General features: G+C 40.3%; 1 non-coding gene across 1 annotated transcript; it reads right to left on the bottom strand.

Moving 5' to 3' along the window:
• Positions 1-15,425: 15,425 nt before the first annotated feature.
• LOC112731828 (small nucleolar RNA R71) lies at positions 15,426-15,533 on the bottom strand. The gene has a single exon (XR_003167585.1). It is a non-coding gene; the product is annotated as a small nucleolar RNA R71 (small nucleolar RNA).
• Positions 15,534-21,542: the final 6,009 nt, after the last annotated feature.

Here is a 21,542-nt window from a genome sequence, read left to right as displayed (position 1 = left end):
CGAAGTAGATTTTCTGGAGCTACAGAAACGCAATTGATGTGCTCTTAATTGCGTTGGAAAGTAGACATCTTGGGCTTTCCAGCAATGTATAATAGTCCATACTTTTCCCGAGATTTAATGGCCCAAACTGGCGTTAAACGCCAGCAAGAGACCCTTTTTCTAGCGTAAAACACCAGAACTGGCACCAGAACTGGAGTTAAACGGCCAAACTGGCATCCAAGCTGGTATTTAACTCTAGAAAAAGCCTATGTATGTGTAAAGCTCAATGCTCAGCCCAAGCACACACCAAGTGGGCCCTAGAAGTGGATTTCTGCACTATCTGCACTTAGTTACTCAATTTCTGTAATCCTTAGTAACTAGTTTAGTATAAATACTAGTCTTTCCTATTGTATTCATACCTTTATCATCTTTTATCAACTTGATGCATGGCTGGCCTCACGGCCATGCCTAGGCTATTTTCTCTTATGTATTTTCCAACGGTAGAGTTTCTACACCTCATAGATTAAGGTGCGAAGCTCTGCTGTTCTTCATGAATTAATACAAGTACTATTTCTCTTTCAATTCACACTTACTTCTTCTCCAAGATATACTCTCGTACTTAATTCAGTTAAGTTAGAATAAAGGTGTAAGAACCGCAACTAATCAACCGGTTAATTAAGTGATTAATTGCCCAAATTATATTCTGAAAAGTTAGAGAGAGAATTTGAGGATTTAAAGGTGATTTTCGGACTCAGTGGATCTTTTTGAGTCAGAAAATGTGCTTTCTGCAAAAAACTGCGAACCAGCAATTGAACCGGTTCAAGTCTGCCCGGTACCGCATGAGAAAAAGTGAAAACCGGTGAAAACCTTAGAAAAATGTTAGGAATAGAAAACCGGGCATTAATTTTAAAGGTTTGGCCCGAAGTTGGGCCAAACGGGCTAAAAACGCTAACGGATTGGACCGGGCCCAAGTTGGGCCCAATCCCAACATATAAAAGGCTCATTAAATGAAACAAACCAGCCACAACACTAAACAAACACACTCATACATGCTGAAAAGAGAAGAAGAGAGAAACCCTTTTGGTTACTATTCATCATCTTCTTCCAAAGCTCATATCTTGAGCTAGAGAGCTCTAATCGCTGCACCGTTTGCGGCTACGCGTTTCTTGTAAAAAGCTCTACAAAACCCACCCAAGAAACCCTCAAGGTAATCACGAAATCTTTCCAGTTTCTCTCTTGAAAATTTTGGGTACTTAGGCTTTGTGCCTAAATGAGTTTTTGTGATTCTTGGTGTTTAGGTTTGCTCTAATCCTTGCTTAGCCTTGGATTCTTACTAGTAAATCTGTTGGAGAAGATAAGAGCCACTAAATCCTTGTGAATTTATGTTCAATTGGAACCCTAGGTTGATTTGAGTTGATTTATATGTATATAGTTTGATTATTGTGGCTTTGGGAGCTCTTGGAACTTAATTGTGCTTATTGGAGTGGAAGTGAAAGCTTGGAAATTAGTTAAAAGCTATTTGGTGATCAATTTGACTTTTGGTACATAAAGGGAAATCGGCCAAGGTATGGTTTCGGTTTCCTCTATGTAGTATATAATATTCATGGACACTTAGGCTAGTGACCTATAGGATAGGGTTGGAAATTTATATGTTGTTGATGATTATTGGGTTGATAATGTATAATGAATTGATGTTGTTGTTGTTGTGATTGAATGATGAAGTTGAGATATGATGGATTGGATGAATGAATATTTTTGATTATTAATATGAATCATGGTTGAGTTGATGAGAAAAAATGATAGTGATATAATGTTGATTGGTGAATATGTGATATTGAGGTTGAGAATAATATGTGAAGGAAAATGTGGAAAGAATGGTGAAAAATGTCATGAAATGTAGGTGTTAATGAGAAATGGAGTTTTGGAATGGTTCTATTTGGTATTGGTTGGGTTGAGATGTGAAAATAAGTAACTTGGTAAATTGTGAACTTTTGGTAAAATAGAGTTTTTGGTTAACTTTGCTCGATCATAACTTTTGCCTCAATTATCAAAACTGATTGAAATTTATTTATAATTAAAGATCTTTGAAAACTCTTTAAATCGATATAAAATTGGTAAAAATTGGAATTTTGTAGAGGAAGTTATGATCCTTCAAAGTTGGTGTTAAAAATCTGAAATTCTGCAAAGTTGCATGATTTCAAGATTTGCTGATATGTGCGGACGCACACACTGCAAAAATTTTGACCTGTGGGGATGCACACATCTGTGGGCACACACAGGTAGGAAAGTGCGTTCTGGTCGCGGCGCTAGCACAGCTTCTGCGCGCACATATCCAAGGAAAAATTTTAACCTGTGCGGACGCACAAGTTGGGGAGGCTGGTCTGTTGGGGACGCTGGCACAGGTTGTGCGAGCGCACAGATCCTTCTAAAAATTGACATATGTGCGTATGAATATCCTTGTGCATACGCACGCGTTTTAAAACTCTTAGGAGTGTGCACACGCACAGACCCTTGTGCGGCCGCACACGTCCTGTTTCTCAAAATTTTATTTGTTTTCAACTATTCTACCTTCCCAACAAGGTTGTAAGCTTCTTTAACACCATTTTAAAACTTTTGGGCCTAGTTTTGAGTATTAGGGCATGGGATATAACTTATGAGTCCTAGTACATGGTTTTATGATAATTAGAAAATGGAGGCCTAGGTTTCTGGCGTGCTGAGAACGGTTTGACGCTAGGTGAAGGATGATTAATATATGATATGAGAAATGATGAATTATTGATAATTGGAAACTGAGTTATGAATGGACAGTGGTTGAGATGAGTTGAGGACTCGAATTGAGATGATGGATCTCTGTATATTGAAAATATTTTCTGAAAACCACTGAAATATTGTTTTTACTGAGAATATGAGACGCTATGCGTCCAGCAGGGACGGCGGTTGGATCCCGCCTGTCGAGGTAGTGGCAGCGGCGTAAGGGCAGTGGTTCATCCCGCTTGCGTTGAGATGTGAGGTCTGTGACAAGAGTATCCCGCTCGCATCCCTTCAGACCTATAGGCGAGCAGGCGCCGGTACCTGGACAGTGATCCGGGTACTATATCTCGGGGGTTCCCATATGAGAAATTCGAAGGGCGACGTCTCCATGGAGATGTGTCGGGTTGGCAGTTGAACCGACAATGTGATATCACAGCCAGTAGGGCAGGCATTCATCATATGCATTTCCTATCTGTTTGTTTGCTTTTTCGACTTATCATTGTATGCCTAATTGAATAACATGTCTAATTGCTTACTTGATCTACTTGCCTTGTATGCTTTTACTTGTAAATTACTTGCATTGTTATTAATTTTTTTTTTCTACTGGGATTGAGGAGGTTCGGAAGGCGGTGACGATGGGATCACATGGAGGATAGGTTGGTGAAGGCTGTGGGACAGTGGTGTTTGATTAGAATAGTTTTTCCCTTAAGATAGATCACCCGGTTTATTTATGATGAGGTTTATATTATGCTTATTTGTTTTAGAATGCTTTAAGCTTGAATCTTGTGATGGATATGGAGCTTAGGATTGCCTTTGGCATCCCGAAGTCTTATATCCTACATCATTGGGCACTGTTACCATATTGAGAACCTCCGGTTCTCATACCATATCTTTGTTGTATTTTTCAGATGCAGGTCGCAACCCACCTCGGTGAGTTGTTTTGGATGGTGACAGGAGCAGAGGATCTTGATTTCCATTGGAGTCTTTTTGGTTTATTTGGTTTTTATGTCTCTCACTTTTGTATCTTGTTTAGCCTAGAGGCTTGTATTATGAGAGAAAAACTTGTATAAGGAGTTTTAAACTGTCAGGTTTCTATATGGTTTGTATATGGCTAGCCGGCTTAAACTCCACGAGTCGTGGCTAGTTTTCTTATGATATTATACTATTACCTTGTTTATATCACTTCTGTTTCTTATGCCTTATGATAGTACGCTTTGCGCTTTGAAATCCAATATGTGAGCTATATTTTTCATCGGACTTCTAGATTATATTATTCTTTCTATATATTATACGTATGAGCTTTAGAACTGTCATAATCTCTGGTTAACCTTTGCTTTACGATGCGAGGTAAAGCTTAGGCTAATTAGGGTGTTACATTTAGTGGTATCAGAGCGGTTCGTCCTCGTGAGCCTGATGGATGGACCGATTGTGCTTCATTGCATACTCTGTGTGTCTTTTCTTTGATTCTATTAGGTTATCTACTGGATATATGCCTAGCATGCTTGTTTGTGAGTGCCTGTTTCGAATAATTGAAACACTAGGCTTTTGATATTGAGACTGATCACCTTGATATCGATTGTTTGGTGTAGACAGTAACCCTATATGGCTACTCACGGGTGAGGTCAAACGCGTACGTGAGAAAGTAGTAATGAGCAACCAGCTAACAATCATGCCGAATTCATGGTGGCAATGGTGAACCTCGCTAACACCATGGAAGCTAATGCTGCTGCGACTCTGCAAGGGGTGCAGAGATTGGGCCAACCGGCCGGGAATGGGAATGGCGAAGGGAATGCCAATGATAATGCTGAGGGTAACGGCGATAACACGGGAGGAGTTCTGATGACCTTGGCGACATTTCTCAAGGTTCATCTACCAACTTTCCGAGGGTCCACAAATCCTACTGAAGCGGACCACTGGTTCCAGGCTATGGAGCGTGCTTTACAGGCGCAGCATGTTCCCCTCAATCAATATGTAGAGTTTGCAGCTTATCAGCTAGCGGGAGAGGCCTAGCTCTGGTGGCAAGCTGAGTGTCATTTGCTATAGCTTCAGAACGCTGACATTCCATGGGAGGAGTTCCAAATGGCTTTCTATAAGAAATATTTCCCTGAGTCTGCAAGGGAAACGAAGGAGATGGAGCTAATGCAGGTGAAGCAAAGTTCCATGTCTGTGGCTGAGTACACCAACAAGTTTGAAGAGCTTTGTAGGTTTTCTTGGGTGTGTCAGGGTGACCCAGAGACTTACGAGAGCTAGAGATACGTTAAGTACCAGAAGAGTTTGAAGGATAACATTATGACTGCTGTGGCTCCTATGGAGATCCGTGGCTTCTCCGACTTGGTGAATAAGGCTAGAGTAGTGGAGGAATATGCCAAGACCGTGGTGGCATCTAAAGACACTCATGGAGGGAGCTCTAGTCGGGGGTGTGGCAAGTATTTCCATCCTAGAGGACAAAGCTTCAAAAGAGGAGGATATGTGCCTCAAGGCCAAGGGGGCTTCAGAAAGAACAATCAGAATAAGTTTCAGTATGCTAGGGGAAGAGGAAATCAGAGTAAGGATTCTCCGGATTTAGCTTGTAATCGTTGTGGACGTTTTCACCCTTATGACTTATGCTAGATTGGTTTAGGTGGTTGCTTCAAGTGTGGGTTACCTGGCCACATTGCGAAGGATTGCCCTTGTTGGAGGAATCAGAGTGCGGGCCATAGTCAGCATCAAGGCCAAGTCTTTGCTATGAATGCCAAGGATGCTTCCAAGGTGGATCCAGTGATGAGAGGTATATGTCTAATTGGTGATAAATCCTTAGTTGCATTATATGATACTGGAACTTCGCATTCGTTTATTTTGTTTGCTAAAGTTGAGGAATTAGGCTTGAAAGTGTCAGAGTTACCTTTTGATCTGCATGTGCATACTCCGCATCAAACAGTTATGACTAGGTCAGGTTGTAGACAAGTAGTTTTCAAGCTTGAGAGTAGAGATTTTGTGCATGATTTGATCTGTTTACCAATGGTGGGGCTTGAAATGATTTTGGGGTTTGATTGGTTGTCGAAGAACCGGGTTTTATTGGATTGTTTTGAACGGACAATTCGGTTTATGCCGAAAGGAAAAAATGGAGCAGTGGTAGCTACGGGGTATTACCTGAACTCTGTAATGGTGCATTGTAGTGGGGAGGAATATAATGTCAGGGTTATATTTTGTTGGCTGCTAATGTATTTGGTAATGCCCAGAACTTAGATCAGATACCGGTGGTTAGAGATTTTCCAGAAGTATTCCCGGAAGATATCCCTGAGTTTTCACCTCAGAGGGAAATTGAATTTGCGATCGAATTGGTGTCGGGAGCCGGACCAGTGTCGATTGTGCCGTATAGAATGGCTCTGATAGAGCTGTCAGAGTTAAAGACTCAGTTGGAAGAGCTTCTGAATAAGAGGTTCATTCAACCGAGTGTGTTATCGTGGGAAGAGCCAGTTTTGTTGGTGAAGAAGAAAGATGGAGGAATGCGCTTGTCCGTGGATTACCGACAGTTGAACAAGGTGACTGTGAAGAACAAGTACCCGCTGCCAAGGATAGATGATCTGATGGATCAATTACAAGGAGTTGGAGTGTTTTTCAAGATTGATTTGAGATTCGGTTACCATCAGATAAGAGTGAAGGAAGATGATGTCCCTAAGACTGCGTTTAGGACACGCTATGGACACTACGAGTTTGCGGTAATGTCCTTTGGGTTAACGAATGCACCTGCTGTTTTCATGGATTACATGAACAGAGTGTTTCATCCCTTTTTGGACAAATTTGTGGGGGGTTTTCATAGATGACATCTTGGTTTACTCTAAGACGGCAAAAGAACATGAGGACCACTTGAGGATTGTGTTGCAAATCTTGAAGGAGCATATGTTATACGCTAAGTTGTCAAAGTGCGAGTTCTGGAAGGAGAAAGTATAGTTCTTAGGCCACGTGGTGAGTAAAGGAGGAATAGCGGTAGACCCTTCTAAGGTAGAAGCAGTGATGGAATGGGAGAGACCGACGGCTGTGACGGAAGTCAGGAGCTTTTTGGGTTTAGCCGGATATTACCGAAGATTTATCGAAGGATTTTCCCGGATTGCGCTACCGATGACGAAATTAACGAGGAAATAGGTGCCATTTGTGTGGACGTCGGAGTGCGAAGAGAGTTTTCATACGTTAAAGCAGAGATTAACTTCAGCACATGTTCTAATCTTATCGGAACCGCATGAACCGTTTGAAGTGTACTGTGACGCTTCCTTGAAGGGTTTGGGTTGCGTGTTGATGCAACACCGGAACGTGGTGGCTTACGCATCGTGTCAGCTAAGACCGCATAAGGTGAATTACCCCACTCACGACTTGGAATTAGCGGCGATTGTGTTTGCATTGAAGATTTGGAGACACCACTTGTACGGAGTAAGGTTTAGCATCTTTTCTGATCATAAGAGTCTCAAGTATATCTTTGATCAGAAGGAGCTAAACATGCGCCAGAGAAGGTGGATGGAATTGCTTAAAGATTATGATTTTGAGTTGAGTTATCACCCTGGAAAGGCGAACATAGTAGCAGACGATTTGAGTCAGAAATCTCTAACAATAGCTTGGATGAGGATTAAGGAAGAGGAGCTAGTAGATAAGTTTGTAGACCTTAAGCTGGATATTGGTGAAGTTTCCGGGAGAGCTTATCTAAACTAGCTACAAATCTCAAGCACGTTTAACTCAGAAATATATAGGGCTCAACAAGATGAGCAGAAGCTTCAATAATTGTTTCAGCTAGTTGGTGATAAGAGGCACAAAGAATTCACTAAGGATGATGAAGGGTTATGGAGGTACAAGGGAAGAATTTGCATACCGGATGTGGGGAGTTTGAGACAAGATTTATTGTCAGAAGCTCACAACAGTGGGTTTTCTATTCATCCCGGAAGCACGAAGATGTATTATGACTTAAAGAGGATGTTTTGGTGTCCTGGGATGAAAGGTGATGTAGCAACCGTGGTATCCAAGTGTTTGACTTGCCAGAAGGTAAAGATAGAGTACCAGAAACCATCAAGAATGCTTCAACCACTTGAAATTCCTCATTGGAAGTGGGAAGGAATTGCAATGGATTTTTTGACGGGTTTACCGAGGACTAGGTTGGGATTTGATGCGATTTAGGTGATCGTGGATCGCCTAACCAAATTCACTCATTTTCTGCCTATCCGAGTGAACTGTTCTATGGAGGAGTTAGCAAGATTGTACATCAAGGAGATAGTAAGGTTGCATGGTGTGCCGTCGAGCATAGTATCGGACCATGATCCCCGATTCACCTCAAGGTTTTGGGGAGCTTTCCAAAGAGCTTTCGGTACGAAGCTATGTCTTAGCACCGCATATCATCCGCAAACCGATGGACAATCGGAAAGGACTATTCAAACCTTGGAGGATATGCTAAGAGCGTGTGTTTTGGATCAACCTGAAAGTTGGGATCATTACATGCCGTTGGTGGAGTTTGCATATAACAGCAGTTTTCATGCAAGCATTGGGATGGCTCCGTGTGAGGCTTTATATGGATGGAAGTGCCAGTCTCCACTTTGTTGGTATGAATCTGGTGAAGCAAGTGTATTGTGTCCAGATGTGATAGCAGAGACTACTAAGAAGATTAAGAGAATACGAGAAAGGATTTTGACTGCTCAGAGTCGACAAAAGAGTTATGCGGATCAGAGAAGGAAACCGTTAGAGTTTGAAGTAGGAGAACACATATTCCTTAAGGTTACACCGACAACTGGGATTGGAAGAGCAATCAAGACCAAGAAGTTGAACCCAAGATACATAGGACTGTTTGAGATTTTAAAGAGATTCGGGCCGGTGGCATATCAAGTCACTTTGCCACCTCATCTGTCTAACTTGCATGATGTATTCCACGTGTCACGGCACCGTAAGTACACGTCGGATGCGGCTCATATGTTGGAACCCGAGTCGGTTGAGTTGAAGGAGAACATAACTTTCCAAGTAACGCCAATGAGAATTGATGACACTAGTGTGAAGAAGCTGCGAGGAAAGGATGTCCCATTGGTTAAAGTTGCTTGGGAGTGAGCAGGAGTAGAAGAGCACACTTGGGAATTGGAGTCTGAGATGCGAAAGGATTATCCCGAGCTTTTCTCAGGTAATTCAAATTTTAAGGGCAAAATTTCTTATTTGGTGGGGAGAATGTAAGAACCGCAACAAATCAACCGGTTAATTAAGTGATTAATTGCCCAAATTAGATTCTGAAAAGTTAGAGAGAGAATTTGAGGATTTAAAGGTGATTTTCGGACTCAGTGGGTCTTTCTGAGTCAGAAGATGTGCTTTCTGCAAAAAACTGCAAAAAACTGTGAACCGGCAATTGAACCAGTTGAACCGATTCAAGTCTGCCCGGTACCGCATGAGAAAAAGTGAAAACCGGCGAAAACCTTAGAAAAATGTTAGGAATGGAAAACCGGGCGTTAATTTTAAAGGTTTGGCCCGAAGTTGGGCCAAACGGGCTAAAAACGCTAACGGATTGGACCGGGCCCAAGTTGGGCCCAAGCCCAACATATAAAAGGCTCATTAAATGAACCAAACCAGCCACAACACTAAACAAACACACTCATACATGCTGAAAAGAGAAGAAGAGAGAAACCCTTTTGGTTACTATTCATCATCTTCTTCCAAAGCTCATATCTTGAGCTAGAAAGCTCCGATCGCCGCACCGTTTACGGCTACACGTTCCTTGTGAAGAGCTCTACAAAACCCACCCAAGAAACCCTCAAGGTAATCAAGAAATCTTCCCAGTTTCACTCTTGAAAATTTCGGGTACTTAGGCTTTGTGCCTAAATGAGTTTTTGTGAGTCTTGGTGTTTAGGTTTGCTCTAATCCTTGCTTAGCCTTGGATTCTTACTAGTAAATCTGTTGGAGAAGGTAAGAGCCACTAAACCCTTGTGAATTTATGTTTAATTAGAACCCTAGGTTGATTTGAGGTGATTTATATGTATATAGTTTGATTATTGTGGCTTTGGGAGCTCTTGGAACTTAATTGTGCTTATTAGAGTAGAAGTGAAAGCTTCGAAATTGGTTAAAAGCTATTTGGTGATCAATTTGAGTTTTGGTACATAAAGGGAAATTGGCCAAGGTATGGTTTCAGTTTGCTCTATGTAGTATATAATATTCATGGACAGTTAGGCTAGTGACCTATAGGATAGGGTTGGAAATTTATATGTTATTGATGATTATTGGATTGGATAAATGAATATTGTTGATTATTAATATGAATCATGGTTGAGTTGATGAGAAAAATTGATAGTGATATAATGTTGATTAGTGAATATGTGATATTGAGGTTGAGAATAATATGTGAAGGAAAATGTGGAAAGAATGGTGCAAAATGTCATGAAGTGTAGGTGTTGATGAGAAATGGAGTTTTGGAATGGTTCTATTTGGTATTGGTTGGGTTGAGTTGTGAAAATAAGTAAGTTGGTAAATTGTGAACTTTTGGTAAAATGGAGTTTTTGGTGAACTTTGCTCGATCATAACTTTTGCCTCAATTTTCAAAACTGATTGAAATTTATTTATAATTAAAGATCTTTGAAAACTCTTTAAATCGATATAAAATTGGTGAAAATTAGAATTTTGTAGAGGAAGTTATGATCCTTCAAAGTTGGTGTTAAAAATATAAAATTCTGCAAAGTTGCATGATTTCAAGATTTGCTGATATGTGCGGGCGCACACACTCGTGCGGACGCACACGCTGCAAAAATTTTGACCTGTGTGGACGCACACATCTATGTGCACGCACAGGCAGGAAAGTGCGTTCTGGTCGCGGCGCTAGCACAGCTTGTGCACGCATATATCCAAGGAAAAATTTCAACCTGTGCAGACACACAGGCTTGTGCGGATGCACAAGTTGGGGAGGCTGGTTTGTTGGGGGCGCTGGCACAGGTTGTGCGAGCGCACAAATCCTTCTAAAAATTGACATATGTGCGTACGCATACCCCTGTGCGTACGCATACCCCTGTGCGTACGCACGAATTTTAAAACTCTCAGGAGTGTGCGCACGCACAGACCCTTGTGCAGCCGCACACGTCCTGTTTCTCAAAATTTTATTTGTTTTCAACTATTCTACCTTCCCAACAAGGTTGCAAGCTTCTTTAACACCATTTTAAGACTTTTGGGCCTAGTTTTGAGTATTAGGGTATGGGATATAACTTAAGAGTCCTAGTACATGATTTTATGATAATTAGAAAACGGAGACCTAGGTTTCTGGCGTGCTGAGAACGATTTGACGTTAGGTGAAGGATGATTGATATATGATATGAGGAATGATGAATTGTTGATAATTGGAAACTGAGTTATGAATGGACAATGGTTGAGATGAGTCGAGGACTCAAATTGAGACGATGGATCTCTGTATATTGAAAATGTTTTCTGAAAACCACTGAAATATTGTTTTTATTAAGAATATGAGACGCTATACGCCCGGCAAGGACGGCGGTTGGATCCCGCCTGTCAAGGTAGTGGCGGCGGCGTAAGGGCGGTGGTTCGTGCCGCTTGCATTGAGATGTGAGGTCTGTGGCAAGAGTATCCCCTTCGCATCCCTTCAGACCTATAGGCGAGCAGGTGCCGGTACCTGGACAGTGATCTGGGCACTATATCTCAGGGGTTCCCATAAGAGAAATCCGAAGGGCGACGTCTCCATGGAGATGTGTGATGAGCGGATAATTTATACGCTTTTTGGCATTGTTTTTAGTATGTTTTTAGTAGGATCTAGTTACTTTTAGGGATGTTTTCATTAGTTTTTATGTTAAATTCACATTTCTGGACTTTACTATGAGTTTGTGTGTTTTTCTGTGATTTCAGGTATTTTCTGGCTGAAATTGAGGGACTTGAGCAAAAATCAGATTCAGAGGTTGAAGAAGGACTGCTGATGTTGTTGGATTCTGTCCTCCCTGCACTCAAAGTGGATTTTCTGGAGTTACAGAACTCGAAATGGCGTGCTTCCAATTGCGTTGGAAAGTAGACATCCAGGGCTTTCCATCAATGTATAATAGTCCATACTTTGGCCAAGAATAGACGACGCAAACTGGCGTTCAACGCCAGCTTTCTGCCCAAATCTGGCGTCCAGCGCCAGAAAAGGAGCCAAAACCAGAATTGAACGCCCAAACTGGCACAAAAGCTGGCGTTCAACTCCAAGGAGGACCTCTACACGTGCAACACTCAAAGCTCAGCCCAAGCACACACCAAGTGGACCCCGGAAGTGGATTTATGCATCAATTACTTACTTCTGTAAACCCTAGTAGCTAGTTTATTATAAATAGGACATTTCACTATTGTATTTGAGATCGGGGGATCCTGGATTGTATTCTGATCCTGTGATCACGTTTTAGAAGGGCTGGCCATTCGGCCATGCCTGGACCTTTCACTTATGTATTTTCAACGGTAGAGTTTCTACACTCCATAGATTAAGGTGTAGAGCTCTGCTGTTCCTCAAAGATTAATGCAAAGTACTACTGTTTTCTATTCAATTCATCTTATTTCACTTCTAAGATATTCATTCGCACTTCAACCTGAATGTGATGAACGTGACAATCATCATCATTCCCTATGAACGCGTGCCTGACAACCACTTCCGTTCTACATTAGAATTGTATGAGTATCTCTTAGATCTCTTAATCGGAATCTTCGTGGTGTAAGCTAGAATGATGGCAGCATTCAAGAGAATCCAGAAAGTCTAAACCTTGTCTGTGGTATTCCGAGTAGGATTCAATGATTGAATGACTGTGACGAGCTTCAAACTCACGATTGCTGGACGTAGTGACAGACGCAAAAGGATAGTAAATCCTATTCTAGCATGATCAAGAACTGACAGATGAATAGCCGTGCCGTGACAGGGTACGTTGACCATTTTCACTGAGAGGATAAGATGAAGCCATTGACAAGGGTGATGCCTCCAGACGATTAGCCGTGCCGTGACAGGGCATTTGGATCATTTTCCCGAGAGAAGACCGAAAGTAGCCATTGACAATGGTGATGTATCACATAAAGCCAGCCATGGAAAGGAGTAAGACTGATTGGATGAAGATAGCAGGAAAGCAGAGGTTCAGAGGAACGAAAAGCATCTCCATTCGCTTATCTGAAATTCCTACCAATGATTTACATAAGTACCTCTATCCCTATTCTTTTATTTATTTTCGAAAACCCATTACTATTTTATATCCGCCTGACTGAGATTTACAAGGTGACCATAGCTTGCTTCATACCAACAATCTCCGTGGGATTCGACCCTTACTCACGTAAGGTATTACTTGGACGACCCAGTGCACTTGCTGGTTAGTTGTGCGAAGTTGTGAACCATGGTATCGGCATCATATTTTTGGCGCCATTACCAGGGAAAGAAAGAGCGATGAATTTTACATAATTAAAGTGTAATCACAATTTCTGCGCACCAAGTTTTTGGCGCCGTTGCCGGGGATTGTTCGAGTTTGGACAACTGACGGTTCATCTTGTTGCTCAGATTAGGTAATTTTCTTTTTATTTTATTTTCAAAAATTTTTCAAAAATCTCTCCTTTGTTTTTGAAAAATCTTTCAAAAAAAAAATGTTTTCAAAAATATATTTTCAGAATTTTTAAGAATGAATTCTAGTGTTTCATGAAGCATGGCTGGCTGTAAAGCCATGTCTAATACGACTGTAGGGCATGTTAGACGTGTCATGTCTGAGTTACATACTAAAGCTTGGCTGGCTATTAAGCCATGCCTGACCCTTTGATTGGAGCTTTAGGCTAAAGAGCATAAGATTCCTGGAATTCATATTAAAAATTTTGGAATCCTTATTTTTCTTTTTTCAAAATGATTTTCGAAAAATTAAAAGAAAAATACAAAAAAATCATAAAATCATAAAAATCAAAAAATATTTTGTGTTTCTTGTTTGAGTCTTGAGTCATGTTATAAGTTTGGTGTCAATTGCATGTGCATCTTGCGTTTTTTGAAAATTCTCATGCATTCATAGTGTTCTTCATGATCTTCAAGTTGTTCTTGGTAAGTCTTCTTGTTTGATCTTTGCATTTGCATGTTTTGTGTCTTTTCTTGTTTTTCATATGCATTCTTGAATTCTTAGTGCCTAAGCATTAAAGAATTCTAAGTTTGGTGTCTTGCATGTTTGCTTTGCATTAAAAAATTTTTTTTCAAAAATGTGTTCTTGATGTTCATCTTGACCTTCAAAGTGTTCTTGGTGTTCATCTTGACATTCATAGCATTCTTGCATACATTCATTGTTTCAATCTAAAAATTTCATGCATTACATCATTTTTCTTGTTTTTCTCTCTCATCATTAAAAATTCAAAAATAAAAAAAATTATATCTTTCCCTTTTTCTCTCTTAAAATTTCGAAAATTAGATTTGACTTTTTCAAAAAATTTTAAAAATCTAGTTGTTTTTATGAGTCAAATCAAATTTTTAATTTAAAAATCTCATTTTTTTCAAAATCTTTTTCAAAAATCAAATCTTTTTCATTTTTCTTAGTTATTTTCAAAAATTATAAAAATATTTTTCAAAAATCTTTTTCTTATCTTTATCACAAATTTTCGAAAATAACATCACCAATTAATGTTTTGATTCAAAAATTTCAAGTTTGTTACTTACTTGTTAAGAAAGTTTTAAACTTTAAGTTCTAGAATCATATCTTGTGATTTCTTGTGAATCAAGTCATTAATTGTGATTTTAAAAATCAAATCTTTTTCAAAAACTAATTTCAATCATATCTTTTCAAAAATATCTTCTTATCTTATCTTTTTCAAAAATATGATTTCAAAATATCTTTTCTAACTTCCTAACTCCTTATCTTTTCAAAATTGATTTTCAAAATTTGTTTCAACTAACTAACTAACTTTTTGTTTGTTTCTTATCTTTTTCAAAACTACCTAACTAACTCTCTATCTCTCTAATTTTCGAAAAAATATCTCCCCCTTTTTCAAAAATTCTTTTTTTTTAATTAACTAATTATTTTTAATTTTAATTTTCAAAAAATTTCTAACACTTTTCAAAAACTATTTTCGAAAATCACTAACTCTTTTTCAAAAATCATTTTCGAAAATTCTCTTTCTCTCTCATCTCCTTCTTTTCTTCTACTCACATAGGGACCTCTATACTGTGGTAAAAAGGATCCCTATTATTATTATTATTATTATTATTATTTTCTGTTTCCTCTTTTTCATATGAGCAGGAGCAAAGACAAGAATATTCTTGTTGAAGCAGATCCAGAACCTGAAAGAACTCTGAATTACAACAAACCAGTAAGCACCTGTTAGGAATTTTTAAACAAGAAGAGGATATGGCAGCCGAAAATAATAATAATGCATGGAGGATGCTTGGTGACTTTACTGCACCTAATTCCAATTTACATGGAAGAAGCATCTCCATCCCTACCATTGGAGCAAACAATTTTGAGCTGAAACCTCAGCTAGTTTCTCTGATGCAACAGAACTGCAAGTTTCATGGACTTCCATCTGAAGATCCTTTTCAGTTCTTAACTGAATTCTTGCAGATATATGATACTGTTAAGACTAATGGAGTAGATCCTGAAGTCTACAGGCTCATGCTTTTCCCTTTTGCTGTAAGAGACAGAGCTAGAGTATGGTTGGACTCTCAACCTAAGGATAGCCTGAACTCTTGGGATAAGCTGGTCAAGGCTTTCCTAGCCAAGTTATTTCCTCCTTAAAAGCTTAGCAAGCTTAGAGTGGATGTTCAAACCTTCAGACAGAAAGAAGGTGAATCCCTCTATGAAGCTTGGGAGAGATACAAAGGACTGACCAAAAAGTGTCCTTTTGACATGCTTTCAGAATGGACCATCCTGGAAATATTCTATGATGGTCTGTCTGAATTATCTAAGATGTCATTGGATATCTCTGCAGGTTGATCTATTCACCTAAAGAAAATGCCTGCAGAAGCTCAAGAACTCATTGACATGGTTGCAAATAACCAGTTCATGTACACTTCTGAAAGGAATCCTGTGAATAATGGGACGCCTATGAAAAAGGGAGTTCTTGAAATTGATACTCTGAATGCCATATTAGCTCAGAATAAAATATTGACTCAACAAGTCAATATGATTTCCCAGAGTCTGAATGGAATGCAAGCTGCATCCAACAGTACTCAAGAGGCATCTTCTGAAGAAGAAGCTTATGATCCTGAGAACCCTGCAATAGCAGAGGTGAATTACTTAGGTGAACCTTATGGAAACACCTATAACTCATCATGGAGAAATCATCCAAATTTCTCATGGAAGGATCAAAAGCCTCAACAAGGCTTTAATAATGGTGGAAGAAATAGGTTTAACAATAATAAACCCTTTCCATCATCCACTCAGCAACAGACAAAGAATTCTAAGCAGAATCCATCTAGCTTAGCAAATCTAGTCTCTGATCTATCTAAGGCCACTGTGAGTTTCATGAATAAAACAAGGTCTTCCATTAGAAATTTGGAAGCACAAGTGGGCCAGCTGAGTAAAAGAATCACTGAAATCCCTCCTAGCACTCTCCCAAGCAATACAGAAGAAAATCCAAAAGGAGAGTGCAAGGCCATTAACATAACCAAAATGGCCGAATCCAATGAGGGAGAGGAGGACGTGAATCCCAAGGAGGAAGACCTCCTGGGACGTCCAGTGATCAATAAGGAGCTTCCCTCTGAGGAACCAAAGGACTCTGAGGCTCATCTAGAGACCATAGAGATCCCATTAAACCTCCCTATGCCATTCATGAGCTCTGATGAGTATTTCTCTTCTGAAGAGAATGAGGATGTTACTGAAGAGCAAATTGACAAGTTTCTTGGTGCAATCATGAAGCTAAATGCCAAATTATTTGGCATTGATACTTGGGAAGTTGAACCTCCCTTGTTCATCAATGAACTAAGTGATCTGGATCAACTGACATTGCCTCAGAAGAGACAGGATCCTGGAAAGTTCATAATACCTTGTACTATAGGCACCATGATCTTTAAGGCTCTGTGTGACCTTGGTTCAGGGATAAACCTCATGCCCCTCTCTGTAATAGAGAAACTGGGAATCTATGGGGTGCAAGCTGCTAAAATCTCATTAGAGATGGCAAACAATTCAAGAAAACAGGCTTATGGACAAGTAGAGGACGTGTTAGTAAAGGTTGAAAGCCTTTACATCCCTGCTGATTTCATAGTCCTGGATACTGGAAAGGAAGAGGATGAATCCATCATCTTAGGAAGACCTTTCCTAGCCACAGCAAGAGCTGTGATTGATGTGGACAGAGGAGAATTAATCCTTCAATTGAATGAGGACAACCTTGTGTTTACAACTCAAGGATCTCTCTTTGCATTCATGGAGAGGAAGCATAAAAAGCTTCTCTCAAAGCAGAGTCAAACAAAGCCCCCACAGTCAAACTCTAAGTTTGGTATTGGGAGGCCACAACCAAACTCTAAGTTTGGTGTTGAACTCCCATATCCAAACTCTAAGTTTGGTGTTGGAGAGTCTCAACAATGCTCTGAACATTTATGAGGCTCCATGAGAGCCCATTGTCAAGCTATTGACATTAAAGAAGCGCTTGTTGGGAGGCAACCCAATTTTTATTTATCTAACAATATTTTTCTTAGTTATATGTCTTTATAGGTTCATGATCATGTGGAGTCACAAAATGAATATAAAAATTGAAAACGGAATCAAAAACAGCAGAAGAAAAATCACACCCTGGAGGAGCATCTTCCTGGCGTTCAACGCCAGAACAGACCATGGTTCTGGTGCTGAACGCCCAAAATGGGCAGCATCCTGGCGCTGAATGCCCAGAACAAGCATGGTTCTGGCGTTCAACGCCAGAAATGGCTAGTAAATGGGCGTTGAACGCCCAAAATGGGCACCAACCTGGCGCTGAACGCCCAGAGTTATGTGCAAGGGCATTTTGCATGCCTAAATTGCTGCAGGGATGTAAATGCCTTGACACTTCAGGATCTGTGGACCCCACAGGATCCCCACCTACCTCCACTCACTTCTTTTCATCCCTCACCACTCTCTTTCACACAACCCTATAATCTCTCTTCCCCATCACCTCTTCACCACTCACATCCATCCATTCTTCCCCATAAACCTACCTCTTAAACTCCACCTACCTTCAAAATTCAAAACCAATTTTCCACCCAAACCCACCCAAAATGGCCGAACCTTAACCCACCTCCCTCCCCTATATATAGCCCTCCATTCTTCCTCATTTTCACACAACACAACCCTCTCCTCTCTACTTGGCCGAAACACACTTCACCCCTCTTCTCCATATTTTCTTCTTCTTCTTCATCTATTCTTTCTTTTATTGCTCGAGGGCGAGCAATATTCTAAGTTTGGTGTGGTAAAAGCATAAGCTTTTTGTTTTTCCATTACCATTGATGGCACCTAAGACCAGAGAATCCTCTAGAAAGGGGAAAGGGAAGACAAAAACTTCCACCTCCGAGTCACGGGAGATGGAAAGGTTCATCTCCAAAGCCTATCAAGACCACTTCTATGATGTTTTGGCCAAGAAGAAGGTGATCCCTGAGGTCCCTTTCAAACTCAAAAGAAATGAGTATCCGGAGATCCGACATGAAATTCAAAGAAGAGGTTGGGAAGTTCTAACAAATCCCATCCAACAAGTCGGCATCCTAATGGTTCAAGAGTTCTATGCCAATGCATGGATCACCAAGAACCATGATCAAAGTAAGAACCCGGATCCAAAGAACTATGTTACAGTGGTTCGGGGGAAATACTTGGATTTTAGTTCGGAAAATGTGAGGTTGGCGTTCAACTTGCCAAACATGGAAGAGAACGCACGCCCCTACACAAGGAGAGTCAACTTTGATCAAAGGTTGGACCAAGTCCTTATGGACATATGTATAGAAGGAGCTCAATGGAAGATTGACTCCAAAGGCAAGCCGGTTCAACTAAGAAGATTGGACCTCAAGCCTATAGCTAGAGGGTGGTTGGCGTTCATTCAATGCTCAATCATTCCCACTAGCAACCGGTCTGAAGTTACTATAGACCGGGCCATCATGATCCATAGCATCATGATTGGAGAAGAGGTGGAAGTTCATGAGATTATACCTCAAGAACTCTACAAGGTGGCTGACAAGTCCTCCACTATGGCAAGGTTAGCCTTTCCTCACCTCATTTTCCACCTATGCAATTCGGCTGGGATTGACATAGAGGGAGATATCCTCATTAAAGAGGACAAGCCCATCACTAAGAAGAAGATGGAGCAAGCAAGAGAGCCCATTCATGGAGCTCAAGAGGCGCAAGAAGCTCATTACCATGAGATCCCGGAGATGCCTCAAATGCACTTTTCTCCACAAAATTATTGGGAGCAAATCAACACCTCCCTAGGAGAATTGAGTTCCAATATGGGACAACTAAGGGTAGAACATCAAGAGCACTCCATCATGCTCCATGAAATAAGAGAAGATCAAAAAGCAATGAGGGAGGAGCAACAAAGACAAGAAAGAGACATAGAAGAGCTCAAGGACATCATTGGTTCCTCAAGAAGGAAACGCCACCATCACTAAGGTGGACTCATTCCTTGTTCTTACTTTCTCTGTTTTTCGTTTTCTATGTTATGTGCTTATCTATGCTTGTGTCTTCATTACATGATCATTAGTAGTTAGTAACTGTGTCTTAAAGTTATAAATGTCCTATGAATCCATCACCTCTCTTAAATGAAAAATGTTTTAATTCAAAAGAACAAGAAGTACATGAGTTTCGAATTTATCCTTGAACTTAGTTTAATTATATTGATGTGGTGACAATGCTTGTTTTCTGAATGAATACTTGAACAGTGCATATGTCTTTTGAAGTTGTTGTTTAAGAATGTTAAATATGTTGTCTCTTGAAAGAATGATGACAAGGAGACATGTTATTTGATAATCTGAAAAATCATAAAAATGATTCTTGAAGCAAGAAAAAGCAGCAAAGAACAAAGCTTGCAGAAAAAAAAAGGGTGAAAAAAAAATATAGAAAGAAAAAGAAAAAGCAAGCAGAAAAAGCCAATAACCCTTAAAACCAAAAGGCAAGGGTAAATAAAAAAGGATCCCAAGGCTTTGAGCATCAGTGGATAGGAGGGCCTAAAGGAATAAAATCCTGGCCTAAGCGGCTAAACCAAGCTGTCCCTAACCATGTGCTTGTGGCGTGTAGGTGTCAAGTGAAAACTTGAGACTGAGCGGTTAAGGTCAAGGTCCAAAGCAAAAGAAGAGTGTGCTTAAGAACCCTGGACACCTCTAATTGGGGACTTTAGCAAAGCTGAGTCACAATCTGAAAAGGTTCACCCAATTATGTGTCTGTGGCATTTATGTATCCGGTGGTAATACTGGAAAACAAAGTGCTTAGGGCCACGGCCAAGACTCATAAAATAGCTGTGTTCAAGAATTATCATACTGAACTAGGAGAATCAATAACACTATCTGAACTCTGAGTTCCTATAGATGCCAATCATTCTGAACCTCAATGGATAAAGTGAGATGCCAAAACTATTCAAGAGGCAAAAAGCTATAAGTCCCGCTCATTTGATTGGAGCCATATTTCATTGATAGTTTGGAATTTATAGTATATTCTCTTCTTTTTATCCTATTTTATTTTCAGTTGCTTGGGGACAAGCAACAATTTAAGTTTGGTGTTGTGATGAGCGATAATTTATACGCTTTTTGGCATTGTTTTTAGTATGTTTTTAGTAGGATCTAGTTACTTTTAGGGATGTTTTCATTAGTTTTTATGTTAAATTCACATTTCTGGACTTTACTATGAGTTTGTGTGTTTTTCTGTGATTTCAGGTATTTTCTGGCTGAAATTGAGGGACTTGAGCAAAAATCAGATTCAGAGGTTGAAGAAGGACTGCTGATGCTGTTGGATTCTGACCTCCCTGCACTCAAAGTGGATTTTCTGGAGCTAAAGAACTCGAAATGGCGCGCTTCCAATTGCGTTGGAAAGTAGACATCCAGGGCTTTCCATAAATATATAATAGTCCATACTTTGGCCAAGAATAGACGACGCAAATTGGCGTTCAACGCCAACTTTCTGCCCAAATCTGGCGTCCAGCGCCAGAAAAGGAGCCAAAACCAGAGTTGAACGCCCAAACTGGCACAAAAGCTGGCGTTCAACTCCAAGGAGGACCTCTACACGTGCAACACTCAAAGCTCAGCCCAAGCACACACCAAGTGGGCCCCGGAAGTGGATTTATGCATCAATTACTTACTTCTGTAAACCCTAGTAGCTAGTTTATTATAAATAGGACATTTCACTATTGTATTTGAGATCGGGGGATCCTGGATTGTATTCTGATCCTGTGATCACGTTTTAGAGGGGCTGGCCATTCGGCCATGCCTGGACCTTTCACTTATGTATTTTCAACGGTAGAGTTTCTACACTCCATAGATTAAGGTGTAGAGCTCTGCTGTTCCTCAAAGATTAATGCAAAGTACTACTGTTTTCTATTCAATTCATCTTATTTCGCTTCTAAGATATTCATTCGCACTTCAACCTGAATGTGATGAACGTGACAATCATCATCATTCCCTATGAACGCGTGCCTGACAACCACTTCCGTTCTACATTAGAATTGTATGAGTATCTCTTAGATCTCTTAATCGGAATCTTCGTGGTGTAAGCTAGAATGATGGCAGCATTCAAGAGAATCCGGAAAGTCTAAACCTTGTCTGTGGTATTCCGAGTAGGATTCAATGATTGAATGACTGTGACGAGCTTCAAACTCGCGATTGTTGGGCGTAGTGACAGACGCAAAAGGATAGTAAATCCTATTCCAACATGATCAAGAACCGACAGATGAATAGCCGTGCCGTGACAGGGTGCGTTGAC

The sequence above is a fragment of the Arachis hypogaea genome, chromosome 12, assembly GCF_003086295.3.
Source record: "Arachis hypogaea cultivar Tifrunner chromosome 12, arahy.Tifrunner.gnm2.J5K5, whole genome shotgun sequence".
Taxonomy (NCBI): Eukaryota; Viridiplantae; Streptophyta; class Magnoliopsida; order Fabales; family Fabaceae; genus Arachis; species Arachis hypogaea.
This window is presented reverse-complemented; position numbering and strand designations above follow the sequence as displayed.